Below are 15,150 nucleotides of genomic sequence, written 5' to 3'. Positions count from 1 at the left end.
TGTTGACAAATAAGACGACAGTTGGGAGATCCTTGTGCTTCCTCAAAGAGATAGCATGATATAGAAGAGACTAAAAGGCAGAAGATGAGGGTTCAAATCCTAGCAGGCATGGCACTGAGCCTTGACCCTGCCTGCTAGTTACAAGTAGTCTCATATTTATCTCTCTAGAGTCTCTTCATTGTGAATATTCTATGACCTATTTATTTTGATTTTCTTCTAGGGACAGTAACTCTTTGGGGGGGGGGAAGATATTTTTATTTCTATTTATGTTTCTGATCATTTTCAAGTATCCAATGTCATGTAATCAAAATCAGTGGCACATTTAACAATTATTACAACAGTAGGGATTTCTTCTTCACTGGCCATGAGATCTGAACCAAACTTCTCCCCTGTTCTGCCAGGACAAACAAGGTTTATATATGTGCTATTCTTGGGCCACTGAGAGCTTTACATGCCTTCTCTTAGCCTGTAACTTGTGAGTTATGAGATCTCAGGGGACTGAGGTTTCCTCCCAAGTCTCAATTTGAGTTAACTGGTTGACAGAATTGTGCTAATATTGACTGGCTCAGGAGGCAGGAGAAGGAAATATCGCCTGAAGGTAGAAATAGCTTCTGAAATCACAGGACATTTTTGGGAGGTAAAAGTGAAGGAGCAATACATCACCAAAGAAATCCCTTTGTTTACAACAGAGCCCTCGCTTTTATTGCTGCGGCCCTAGTGAGTTAATATTTGTTTTATTATCCCCTCTGGGGTCGATTTTTTTTTCACGTGGTGAAAATCATCAGACTGCTCCCATCACATTAACTACATCTTGTTATTGGAGAGGACTGAAAAGAGAAAAGAATGTTGTTCTCCAGCTTCCCTATTTTTTTATCAGAAAAATCATGCAATAGATATTTAGTTAGGATGAAAGGCTGGAGTCAGGACAGAGTTCAGCTGTCACCCTCTATCCTCAATTGGACATTCACCATCATGAAGGGTGATTGAATCTCTGAGGAAGTGATCAAGGTTCCAAGGAGAGCCAGAGGAAGGCAGGAGAGCACACCTCATCTGTTGTAAGTCTTCAAGTGGAAGTTGGATGAGCCCTTCTCACATAGATGAAATTTCTGGCAGGTTTGAACTCCTTTAAAGGTGTGAACATTTAAAGTACATTACCTTGTCTCAAGTTCTGGCCCCTAACATTTGTAATAATCCTAACATCTGCATATTGGACCCAAAGGCCACTCAGGTCTGTTAGCTCTCAGATATTGTGATTGCACCTTATATTTATTCAATCCATCATCAAATAAATCCTTTTCTGTGTAATCTATGGCATGAGGAATTGGCCACATTCCTTAGTATGAGTGTCCTTTCAAAACCTAATCAGAGCCTCTCTGGGTCCTGAAATTAAGGGAAGCTTTCTTAACATGTCAACTAAAGGGATTCAGAATTCATTATTCTGTTAGGTTTTTTGGGACATTCTTACTATATGCTACAAAGTGAAATGATAGAAATGATTTGCATTTGAATCCCACTTGGGAGGAGGAGAAGGAAGAGCTAGAACTCAGAGGCCTGGGAGGTCCTTTGCAGCTCTGCTCCTATGACAGAACAGTAGCCTTCCAATCCATGTGATGTCATAAAAAGGCCAATGAATGTGCAGTCAAAGCCCCTGAATTCAACCCCCAGACCTGTAACTTGCTATTGACTCTGGGAAAATCCTTAATCTCCTTAAATCCTAATTTTCTAATCTGTAAAGTGAAGGGATTGGGTTTGAGGATCTATCCAAGCCCTTCCAGTCATAAATCTATGGTACCTCAATTCCCCAAACTGATTAGGGTAGAGAGAGCCTCAGGAGACAATACTCTCAAATCCTAGGTTGCCAGAGATTCATGGGGGACCATTCCTATTAGTTAGTCTTGATGACAGTACTGGAGGGACTGGTTGTCATGTCTGAGTTTCACAGACAAACAAACTGGTTCCCTCATGGAGTATCCCAAAGAAGCCATGTTCCCCTAAAGACAGAGAGGTTCTGGATACTTGGTCATGCTCCAGTCCTGGAAGATATAAGGCGGGGCACCAGACAGCTGCAAAGAGGAAGCTAGTCAGACACACAAATATTAAAGAAAATCTCACACTCCACTAAGGGCAGCTCAAGTGAGGATATCCCAGCACAGGATCATTCTAGTAAACTAATTCAGAAAGGGGAGATTACAACAGAGACCATCAAAAAAGAAGATGGGATTTTTAAGTTGGTATATGTGATGTAAATGATTTGAGGGATCCACTGAGACAACTGATCCACTGTGTTCTTCAGCCCAGAATAGTCCTAGCAGCTCAGATACTATTTCTGCCATGACAGTATTGTCTTATCACCCTTTGCATACCCTTTCCTCTTTCCTCTACTTGTGAATGCTGAAAATTGGCCAAATGCCTCTAATGGAATATGAAGCCACATTATTTTCTGTCCAAGAGTCTATAGTTCTAAAATCCATGAAATTACCTCCCTTTCCAATAGAAATTCAAAATATCCACATGACACATTTTACATAATACATTATAAAACAAAATGCCTGGATCACATCATATTCTTAATAACATCTGGGAAGGTGAAGAAAAGAAAACATCTTCAGGGAGGAGATGTGGATGGAAGTACAGATGTGCTAGAATCTGTGCAACCAGATTTAGGCTCTTGATCCAGTAGGATCCACAAATATAGCCATGCAAGCCACTCCAATATTTGGACTTAGTCTAGACAACCAAAGAGCATGGGGTTTGTTTTTTAAAATCATCACATGTCATTGATGCACCTAAGCAACCTGGTAAAGAGAGGCAGCATAGAATAATAGACAGAATGTTAAAAATTAGAATCAAGAATGTCTGCTTAAATGATCTTTCAGACATTTACTAGACGTGTGTTTTTGGGAAGTCATTTAATGCCCTTAGACATCAGTTTCCTGTTCTGTAAAATAAAATGGTTGGGCTAAATGCTTTCTGAAGCCCCTTTCAGCTTTAAATATATGGTCATAATCTCGTTGAGTCACCATTTTCTCATAGTAAAATGAGAATAGCAACAGCCATGGTACATATCTTACCATAGCCTTTTATGAAGCCCAAATGAGATAATATATGAAAAAAATGTCTTGCAAAATAGTCCCCATTTTATTTAAGTAGAAAAGGAAGGGTGGGGTCAGGAGAGAGTTCAGCTGTCACTCTCTCTTCCCAATTGGACATTCACTACTATGAAAAGTGGTTAACTATTTGAGGAAGTTATCAAAGGTCCAGGAAGAACAAGAAGAAGCAGTAGAGCAATTTCTTCCTATTCTGGGTCTTCAAGAGAAGACTGGATGATCCCTTGTCAGATCGATAGGAATACATTCGGCATGATGGCTTCCCAGGTCCCTTTTAGCTTTGAGATTCTGTGATTCCATCAGCAGATAAAGCATTTTCTATGCAATCTCTGGCATGAAAAAATGGCTGCATCTCTTAGCATTTGGTCCTATAGGATTTAATTTGTGTAGCTCTGTGCTATAGGATTAGGAGAAACTTGTTCAGTGTGTCAATCTAAGGGATTCTTAAGAACACAGTTGAGAACACTTTGTTGGCTTTTCCAAACACTTAAAATGGATTACAGACTGGGACAACAATGGCATGAATTTGGAGTCTGAGAACTCTCCTTTTGGAATCAAATAACCTATGAATTCCATCTTTGTTGCTTATTCCTCCTGTGATCATGGACAAAGCACTAGAACTATTTTTCTCCTTTTTTATGCTTTGTAATAATGAGACTCTGAGGGATGAGTAGGAAGATGGATAGTTCAGGAATTTAGGTAATGCATCAAAAAATTCTATTAAAATAGTTTACTTTTGAATATTATGGAATATTATTGTTCTGTAAGAAATGACCAACAGCATGATTTCAGAAAGGCCTGGAGAGACTTACATGCACTGATATTGAGTGAAATGAGCAGGACCAGTAGATCTTTGTATACTTCAACAATAATACTATATGATGATCAATTTTGATGGATGTGGCCATCTTCAACAATGAGATGAACCAAAATCAGTTCCAAAGAGCAGTAATGAACTGAACCAGCTACACCCAGGGAAAGAACTATGAACCACTACATAGAATTCCCGATCCCTCTATTTTTGTCCACCTGCATTTTGGATTTCCTTCACAGGCTAATTGCACACTATTTCAAAGTCTGATTCTTTTTGTACAGAAAAACAACTGTTTGGTCATGTATACATATATTGTATTTAATTTATACTCTAGGATATTTAACATGTATTTGTCAACCTGCCATCTGGGGGGCAGGGGAGGGAGGGGAAAAATCAGAATAAGGGGTTTGGTAATTGTCAATGTTGTAATATTACCCATGCATATACCTGGTAAATAAAAATTATTTTTAAAAAACAGTTTACTTTTTTAAAAAAATTCATTGGGAAATGATTGGGAAAAAAATAAAGATGACAATAGTCAACCTCAAGAAGTCATGAGAAGACATGCACAGATGGTATATTTATGAATTGATTTAACAATTCCAGGGGAAAAAAGCTACTTTGAATTATGAGGTAAAAAGCATTAAACTGTCTATACTCTTCAGCTTAAAGGCCCAAGTATTTAGCATATCCCCAAAATCAAGGACAGAACACAAGATACCTTATAAGCTGAAGCATGAGAAGCATCATATTTTGTGTCTGGGAGGGGTTGCTATAGAAATGAGGTATGACACAAGAATATATACGGTGCTTAAGAACTGAGAAATATGTGGAATTCAGAGAAACTTGGGGGGACTTACTGTAATATTCTTCTCTAAAATGTAATGTTCTCTGGCAGTAGGCTTCTTGGGGGGCTTCTGGGAGCAGCCTTAGTTTCAGTTCAGAGTAATCACCCCAAATGCAGCCAGGTATAAAAGTCCAAATCCTTTATTGTCTCTTTCCTGCATCCCGGTTAGCTTTCTTAGAGGCCTTCTGTAGTCTTGGTTCTGAGAACTTGAGCCCTGGCTTCTGAATCTCCCTGACTGCCTTCTCTGGCTTCTGAATCTCCCCAACTGAATCCTGGTTAAGGTTCTTAGCTTTAATATGCTCTCTTAAAGGTGTGAATCTTGTGGAGTTATAGTAAGTACTAAGTATATGTACTGAACTAGAGTAATCATTGTCTCTATCTTCCACTGACTTAGGGCCTTGTTTCAAGTTCTGGCCCATGACAACTTGCATGAATTAATACAGAGTAAAGTAGAGCTAGGAGCACAATATAAATATTTCTATAACATTATATTTTTAAAAGGACTCTATTATTAGATTAAATACAATAAACAATATTGATCTCCAAAGAGAAGTAATGACATTCTATTAGTAAAAATGACAGGAAATGTGGGTATAGAATGTGATTAGATGGTAGAAATACTCTTCTTTATCCCTTAATGCTAGACATCTAATGAAGTCCAAGACGATATTAACTTTCTTAATAACCCCAATAACATGTTGTTGACATCATTTTTTGCTAATTTGTACTTCACTTCCGCCCCATTAAAACCCTCTCATCTCCTCTCATCTTTTTCTGATAAATCATTCCCTCATTATGCCTCATTTGTGTGGTTCTTATGAAACAACCTTTTTTTAATCCAAGTGCAAAACTTCACACTGATCCCTATCACTTTTTGTTGTTGAATTGTTTTCAATCATATCTGATTCTTCATGACCCCATTTGGGATAGTTTTGGCAAAGTACCGCGTCATTTCCTTCTCCAGCCAATATTACTTTTAAGTTAAAATTCTAAATGTCCAGCCCTGACCTCCATCCTGAGTTCCCAACCTGCCTGTGTCTCTAGCTATCTTTTGTACATGACTGAGTATTGCCAAAACCACAAATGTTGAGAAATGAGCTCATTTTCATTCCCACTTCTGATATTGCTATTTTTGCTTATGATATCACTATTTATCCTGTATCCACTCATAAACAATGCAAATCCTATTCATTCCCATCCATAAAAACTCTTCTACCACCTTCCCTCTGACTCTGCCCTGAATAGGCATTTCTTATCAGCTGCCTAAATCATTGCAACAGTCTCTTAGCAATCTGTTCATCTGCATTCCTTTCCCTCTCAAATCTATTCCTGAGAATGCTGCCAGAATTATCATTCTTATACACATATTTCCCATTTCATCTTTCTTCTTCCATCTCCCTACTTTCCCAATAAAATTGTCTTGCATCTAAAGTCTTTTACATTTTTGCATGACACTCTTTCTAGCCATATCTCTTATTACTGCCCTCTCTACTCTCTATGCTCCATCCTAAATGGCTTATTTCTCTTTTGTTGTGTCCCTCCACCATAGTATAATACCTGACACATAATAGATTGCTTATTGACGACTTCATTTCATATGTTCCAAGAACCCCCATTACTTCTGTCCTTTTCCTCACACTGTGCACAGAACATCCTGTATCTCTTTCTTTAGCCATTGAGTCCCTCCATTTCCTTTTCAGTACAACACAAATGCTTCCTTTTCCATGAAGCCTTTCCTGATTCCTCTGGCCAGTAATGACCTTTACCTTCATAAAAAGGGGCATCATAGTATAATAAGCAAAATAGTGGATTCTGAGTTAGGATGCCATGAATTCTAATGTCCTTTCAGATGTATCTCCAGAATGTCTCGCCTTAATCAAGTCAGCTACCCTAAGTCTGTTTTCTTCTTTTATAATGAGGGACTTGGACTTTCTAAGATCACTTTCAACTCTAAATGTCGTCCTGTGATATTACACTGTACTTTGTAATCAATCTCAAATGCATGTCTCATCTGAAATCTTAGTATTTATTAGTGTTTATGTCTTACCCTCCTATTATATTATAAGCCAGGAGGGAAGGGGTCATGTTTTATTTAATATTTATCTCCCTCAGTGATGAGGACCAGTACTTTTAATACCAGAGACATTAAATAAATGTTATTTGAGGAAACAAATGGTGAATGAAAGCTTTCCTCCAAGTGGTGTGAGAATAGCTATAAATTCATGAAAGTACAACAGCCTAACTATTGGTACTTCCCAACCTCCCATCCCCCTCAGAAATTACTTTAATTTCTTGTATATTTTCTATTATTTAATCTGTGTATGAATTCAAATCCACCCTATCAGAAGGTTTAGGGAAGAATAGGAAAGAGTATGAAATAGGCCTTCAGTAAGCAAGACTGACACTTGAAATTTCGATATCCACAAGAAGAATCAGACTACATAACAATCAACTACAGATGATACTAGTATCATCAAAGTGATGGTTTCTGTTCCCAAATCCTGATGAGATGGTCAAGAGAACATCCTGAGGTGTACTCATGAGATAGATATCCTGGTGACAATTGGGTAAACACCTCTCCATCCCAGCTGGAAGGTGTCTGTTGGAGAAAATTCAGAGAAAAGCCTTCTCTGGTGTGAGAAAGAGGGCCAATTATTATTGACAAACCATAGATCAAACTTTCTGCTCATATCTCAGTTGATCGTAAGGTATAAGTGTAAAAAGAGAAGAGCCTATGACACATTGAACATGGGGAATTTATGGACTCTCTTTGCAGTATGTGAGGTCTTGACATCCTAATAACATATTAGCATTGGGAAATAGACACCCTTTGGTCAATGGTGCTATGCCCCTAGTCCCACTTTAACAGTTAGCAATTCTTTTATGATCTTGCTTTGATCTTCTACTCAGTTTTGTCATGGATAATATGCTATTGAGAAATTCAGAAGATAATTACCATAATTGTATAAGGATTACTCAAAAAATAATTACTAAAATAATTGTTTCTAAGAATAAGGTATGGAGATAGTATGAATATAGGAGCAATGGTGTCATAAACATGAATAATTGGACACCTCTGAAACATAACAACCACAACAATAGGTTGGTCAAATCAGTCCATTTCTTGGGAGTATTCACTTGGGGGTTAGGGAGCAGGTTGAATTTATATTAGAACAGATAAAAGAATTGATAAGTTCTATGAATATAAGCCTTAACTTTGAAGATCTACTATCCATTATGCTGTTAAATCTTCTCAGACTTTTCCTAGAAGTGGTTGGGGTTTGTTTACTCTATACTGGAGCATCCAACTTACATTTTCTTTCTTTATAGAAAACTCTTAGAGTTCCAATATCTAAGGACCATCCATAACTACTTAGTGGCCTGACATTCTGCTGCCCATATATACAGAATCCCTTTCCAGAATCAATTCAAATGTGGCACTAAGAATCACTATGAATGAAAGTAGAAATGGTGCACATAATTTGTTCCCTTCTCATATAAGTTACTATATTCACATGGTTTGTGTAGCTTAAGAGGGATGTATCTGGGTCTTTGTTTTCTTAAATTCTCAAACTCAGCTAACACATATACTTCTCTTTGCTATTATATCCTTGCTCTGAGAGGAGCACTTCAGGCTGAACTAATCAGGTACACAGTATAAAGTTCACTCTGGGGGAAGGGGAGAGTAAAGTCCTATAATTACTAATAGAACCCCAGTGGTATTGGTTAACTCTAGGTTTGCTCAATCTACTCCTGCAAATCTCTTTAAAGACCCACCCTTCTTGAGGTATTCACCTCCATAGACAGTATTTACTTCATACATTGCCAATCTAGAAAATAATATATAGGGATCCAAAAGATTCACATAAAAGGAAAATGGGCATGGAACCCAACACCCACATAAGTCATGGTTTTAAAATCATCATCTTGGGCCAGATTTCAAGTCACTGTTGCTATTCAGCCTTGAGATGATGCAGTCCATAGCCAAATTCCTGCGACATGTATACCATCACCAGCCTTAGCAGTTTTACAAGCCTGACTGCTAAGCCATCTTTGACTATGTCATCTTTGGCATTATTACTGATACCAGCTTACCTTGTAACTATTTGGAGTTGATGTAAGTATGTAGAATAAATAACTCATTCAGTTCCAACCAAGGCAAGGGGTCTCATAAAGGAGTGGGTCGCCAATGAACTTTGAGTTAAGGGACCAGTTTTCTCTTATCAACAAGACAGGTTCTTATTGAATAATGATAATAGTATTACTTTTAAGGTTTACAAAGAGCTTTATATATGTTACCTCACTTGATCCTCTCAACAACCCTGTGTGGTAGGGGCTACTATAATTCCCAGTTTATATAGGAAGAAACTGAGACTAAGAGATGTTGAGTGGCTCATCTGGATTCACACAATTAGGAGATTGAGGCAGAATTTGAACTCAGGTCTTCCTAATGCTATCTCTAACCACTGTATCACCTAACTGCCTCAGTTGATTAAAATCTACCATAATGAATCATAAGAACTGAATTTTGAAAGAAAGTTCCTATTTATTAATGGATCAATTTCTCTCCTATCCTTTCCACACAAAATCTAAAACTCCTACTTGCCTTAGAAAAGGAAAACTACCTTCTTGGACTTGCAAAATTGATAAGAGTTTGGCAATGTGGATAATTAAGATGTTGCTTCACCTTCTAGGGAGGAGCTGAGAAGCAAGACTAGGAGCCTAGCAAGAAGAGACATGATAAGGAACATTTGAACTGACTTGACTGGAAGCAATAGACAGAGTTTCAAGATAAAATCTTTAGGGACTTTCCCTTTCTTTCACTCTTTTCCAAGTCCAATTGAGCAGAAGAGAAGGGCCTTGGCTTTATTCTTATACTGTCTGCCTCTTCTCCTCTTTGTGTCCAAGAGAACAGAAGCTTTTGGCTGTGTGCTCTCTCTTCTGATTCCTTTGCCTTCAGCAGGCCAGAGAGATCATTCACTTTGTGTCCTGTTCCTCCTCTTTTCTTGGTAGACTGAGGAACACAATGTTTTCTCACCCTTCTCACCCTTCCCAGTCTCCTCTGGGATAAGACAAGTATTGGTCACTATTCTTCAGCTATCCTCCTTAAGAATAGTTGCATATTTTATATTTTTTCTAGTTATTGTTAAGAATTCTATACTTATTAGAAAGTACTTTCTTATTATCATTATTATTTATCATTTATATATTTGTATATCTGAAGAGCAACATGATATAATTGATAGAAAGTGGATTTTGAAGTCAGAAAATGAGTTCAGATCCCACCTTGGACATATATAAGCTGTGTTAGCTTCAGCAATATACTTATTCTCAATGCCTACAGAGAGATCACTAAGAATCTAAAATACAGAAAGGGGGTCAATCTACTTTAGAAAAGGAAATTCCTTATCTTGAAGTCCCTGTGAAAGCACTGATCTAGGAAATAAATTTGCATGTGTCATACATATAAACATATGCATGTTTGTACACATATGTATGTATACATACAAGCATGCACATACATTCACACATATAAGCATATGTATTATATCCATACATTACATACATATAATCATACATAAATGATAGATAGATGATATATAAACACAGATGATACACTGATGTATTAATCATATATAGATTAAAGATTTGTAAATAAAAGATAGATAAACAACAGAAGAATACAGGATACATAGATTGAAAATACATAGAAGGTAGGTAGACTGATATATGTATGATATAGGGATTGAAGATGGATAATAGAAACAGAGATAGCATATAGATAAATGATGCATAAATTGAAGATACATATATACATGATAGATTGATAGATAATAGTTAGATTGAATGAATAATAAAGATACACATATGATAGACAGACTGGTGCATTAATTGTACATAGATTGAAAATTAGTAGATAAATGATAGGTAGGTAGAATGGTAGACAAGATAGACTAGATAGATAGGTAGATAGATAGATAATAGACAGATTATTGATTGATGATAGGTAAGTGATAGAGAGATAGATTTTAGATAGGTAGATAGATAATAGATAGGTGAAAGATTAATGATAGGTAGATACACAGAATAGATAGATGGATAGATAGATGGATAGATAATAGATAGATAGGTAGATGGATAGATAATAGATAGATGATTCAATGATGATAGGTAGATGATAGATAGATTTTAGATAGATATGATAGGTAGATAGAAATAGGTAGATAATAGATAGGTGAAAGATTGATGATAGGTAGATGATGGGTAGACACATAGATTCATAGATAGATAGATAGATAGATAGATAGATAGATAGATAGATAGATAGATAGATGGAAAGTACAAAGCTAGGAATTTCACCTAAGAGCTCATGTGTTTGGCCTTAACTTATAGCAACATTTCTCCATTTATCTTGAGTCTGCATGTTTGCAATTGAGTTAACCATTCCCCTTATAAGTTATGTGCCTGCTAATTTGCATTATATATCTCTTCAGCAAAACTGTTTTCTTCTAAAGGGACTCAGCTTTCAGGATTTCTATTGCTCAAAGCTTAGGAGATTGCAATAGAACTTTCTGATAAAAGAATTGGGTCACAATAGTAAGAGAAGGTAAAAGTTTTGGATACAATGTTCACTAAATCTCTTTCTACTTCCTGTCTTGGAGGAGTGTAGTTAATGTCTTGCTGGGCTTAAGTATATAAAAGCAGTCCCTTCCTGGATTTGTAGTCCCTCCCAGGTGACCCCACATTGGCGCGCATTTATACCCATGAATTTCTTCTTTATTCTGACAATCCCTACCCTACTTAAGAAGTTCATCTCACTTATACCCACATCTGCGCTGTAATTATTTGCACAAAGGTATCCAAAGCTCAGAACTCTATAAAAACAGCTGAGTCATAAGGGACACAGCAGATTTGGTTCAAGGCCATGCAACATCTCAAGCCAGGATGGAGGTGGAAAACAAAAGCTACCACCATAAAAGGTTGAAGTTATGGGGAGGCAGAGTTGAGTCATACAAAGAGCTATCTTACTGATACTCCTTGTATTTGGCCTCCTGTGCTGGCATTGACCTTCATTCACTTGATTCTCCATTCCATGCTTGCTTCTACTTTAGCCATTTAAATTTCAGCACCACAAAGAAACAATGATTTTTGATTCAGCCTGTGGGTGACCTCCACAAACATGCATATTATAACTCATTTTCCCCAGGAAAAGTATAGATTTAAATTGTTTGAAGAGTTTTCTCTCTAAATAAATTACCTTAAAGGACATTAAATCCAACCCTCTCAGTTTACAGATGAGTTAAGTGAGTCATAGAGAGATTAAAGTAGGACTTGTCAAGAATCAAGTAAATATCTGAGGCAGAATATGAACTCGGATTCTGGGCTCTGATTTAAAGTATAGTCCCCCACATCATGCTGTCTCTAGCCTGTACTTATCATAATCTTAGCTAATTATTCATATCACTGGCACCTATAGTCCTTCCCTGTGATGAATCTGAAAGTGTCTGACTTCAAAAATAAACTGCTTTTAGCCAATAATTCCAGTGCCATTGGCCATCAGAAGTTTTTGGAGGTCATGCAGATGCATTTATCACTGAAACTTGGAACACGTCCACTGCATAGAAGCTAACTCAGAGCTTGAGTTGTTCAATAACCGAAAATTATGGGACACAGGCACTACTTATGGAGTATCTCAATCTCTTGTTTTTCCACTAAATGGGCCAGTATTGTGCCCCTCTGAATCAGTCTCTTCTTGGCACCATTTCCCCCATCTTCAAGCCTCATGGAGAAGTGAGATTCATATTATGGGTTAGGGAGGCAGAGAGATTATGTCAATTAGAAATAAAGAGACAAATCATTTTCTTTTCTTCCCATAGGAAAAAGTGATAGCTAGAATGAGACAGCAGCATCACAATTTGCTGGACTGACTATTGAATTTACTCACTCCCCTCATGTACTATACTATAGGCCAGCAGAGGTTAGAAACAGTCAGAGATTCTTGATGGTGACTGAACTGTAGGAAAAGGGGAAAATTCCAATTCATGTAAGTCTCAATTTGTACTAGATCACAAGTTTCATGCCCAAAGACTGAGGAGAAATATTGAACTTGGAAATTTCTTTGTTTTTACCCAGAATGGAAATGAGAGAGGAGAGTTAGGAGGCACATTCACTCCATTGGAGGTGGACATAGAAAGCTAGGGAGATTCAAAACACATATTTTACAGAATTTTGGGGTTCCAATGATTTTCTTTTCATTTTTAGGGCACTTATATGTTTTAGTAATATGTAAATTTTGCTGTGCATGGTTTTGTCATTATTAAGTATTTTTCATTGCTTTTATATTGCTCCCATGTTGAATAAATTCTGCACAAAGTAGCTAAGCATGTTTGTCTGTTTCTGTAGAGAACGATTTTTCAAGGCGCAATAAAACAAAGCAAACTCTAAAAGGAAGAAGGGTTTGTTGGAAGGATGAGAGCTAAAAGTGGGTCTTATTGGACAAATCTACATATCTGCCCATACCTGGATAATGATTCTAAAAGCTTGTCAATGACTCTCTTAAAACTTCAGAAAAACGTATTGTTCCTCAGTAGAATACGTTAATTAACCAATTAATTAATAAAAAGTTTATTGAGTACTTAGTAGGTACCAAGTATCATCCTAAGGATTGGATATACAAATAGAAAAGTACAATAAACTCTTAAAGAATTCACATTGTAATTTAGGAGGAGATGGCATACATAAGAGTTCAGCTGTTGAGTGAATAGAGAGGTATACAAATTTTGAGGGTTCATGAAAGGGAAGAGATGGAGTTCCTGGAGGTTTCGAAGCATAATTTGACCAACAGAACCAAAATTTGGAAATTCTTTCAGCATTCACACAGTGCGAGTAGCTATGTAGCCCTTCTCAGTCAGCCATTCTGGATGGATCTGAGTAGGCTTGAGTTGGAAAAACAATAAAGGGAAGGCAAACAAAGAGAAATAACTATTCTCCACCAGTTCTCCCAAATAGGTTTTGAGCACTGGTATAACCAATAAAGTGAATGTGATACTCACCAGTGATACTCACTCCTCTTTTCAGAATAGAATCATTCTCTCACCTAATTAAAGAACATAATGAGATAGTTGTACAGTTGAACATGGTTTTACTTAATGATATTTTATTATATAATAATAAAATGTAATACTTAACAAAACCCTTTTACTAATCACTGGGTTTTACCTCCACTCTTAATAACATTCAATAACTAATAACAGAAGTCTCATGTAATCAACATGGCAACTATAGACTGATTTTCTGCTTATTAAGAAATTCCTAGTTCACCAGGCGATTTGACAGAGATTATCCGATATATACTATAATCATCCCTATGGCCATTTGCTGCCTTTGTAAATTCTAATCCTTGCAAAACTAGAGTGGCCTTTTCATAGCTCATCCAGTCACAGCAGAACCTGGGGCCAGGTACAATATCAATGATCCCAAAAGAAAGTTGTTCTGAGCATCTTCTCATCTGAGACATAGGGACATCATGTCATTCATTACATGCTCAGAATTACCCACTAGCAGCTTTCTCTTAATTGTGACTGAAAATTATGAGACTTGTGGGACATTTTGGTTGTGCAGTTTTTAGAGTATTAAGCTTGAACTGGAGAACACCTGGATACAAAATCTGACATTAGAATGAATAGCTATGTGACTTTAGATGTGATAGTTGTATGATGCTTTTATTTAATCCCTGTTTGCCTCAGTTTTTCTCATCTTTAAAATGGCAGCAATAATCCCACCTTACTTCACAGGGTTGTTTTTAAGATCAGAAGAGATAACATTTAAAACACTTTGTAAATCTTAAAATCATATGAATGCCAGTTATTATCATAAAAAGGGAAGGAAATAAGCATTTCAATAGTATTCACTATGTGCCCACACACACATACACATAAATAATAATAATCATAACCATAGATAGCATTTATATAGCACCTACACAGTCTAGCATTGTACCACATACTTTACAAATAGTATCTCATTTGATCAAATCCCGGAAAGTAGAGATTGTCATTATCCTTACTTTACAGTTGGAGAAAGAGAGGGGTTAAGTGCCATGCCCAGAGTTAGATAGCTAATAAATATCTGAAGCTGGATTTTACTTGAATGTTTCTGATGCCAGATCCACTATTCTATCCACTGTGCCACTTAGTTGCCACTATTAGTAACAATTAAAAGCCATGATAAAGGGCAGATATTTAGTTTCCCAAATCGAATAGTGTATTTTGATCCTTGGTTTCCCCAACTCAGAACCATATAACTACCCTAGCTACACATTATCCATGGCTAGGAATTAAAGCACAGCAAATAGAGAGAGAAAATGGTTACTGGAGAGTTCA

Source organism: Sminthopsis crassicaudata, chromosome 2, assembly GCF_048593235.1.
Source record: "Sminthopsis crassicaudata isolate SCR6 chromosome 2, ASM4859323v1, whole genome shotgun sequence".
Taxonomy (NCBI): Eukaryota; Metazoa; Chordata; class Mammalia; order Dasyuromorphia; family Dasyuridae; genus Sminthopsis; species Sminthopsis crassicaudata.
Note: the sequence above shows the minus strand (reverse complement) of the source record.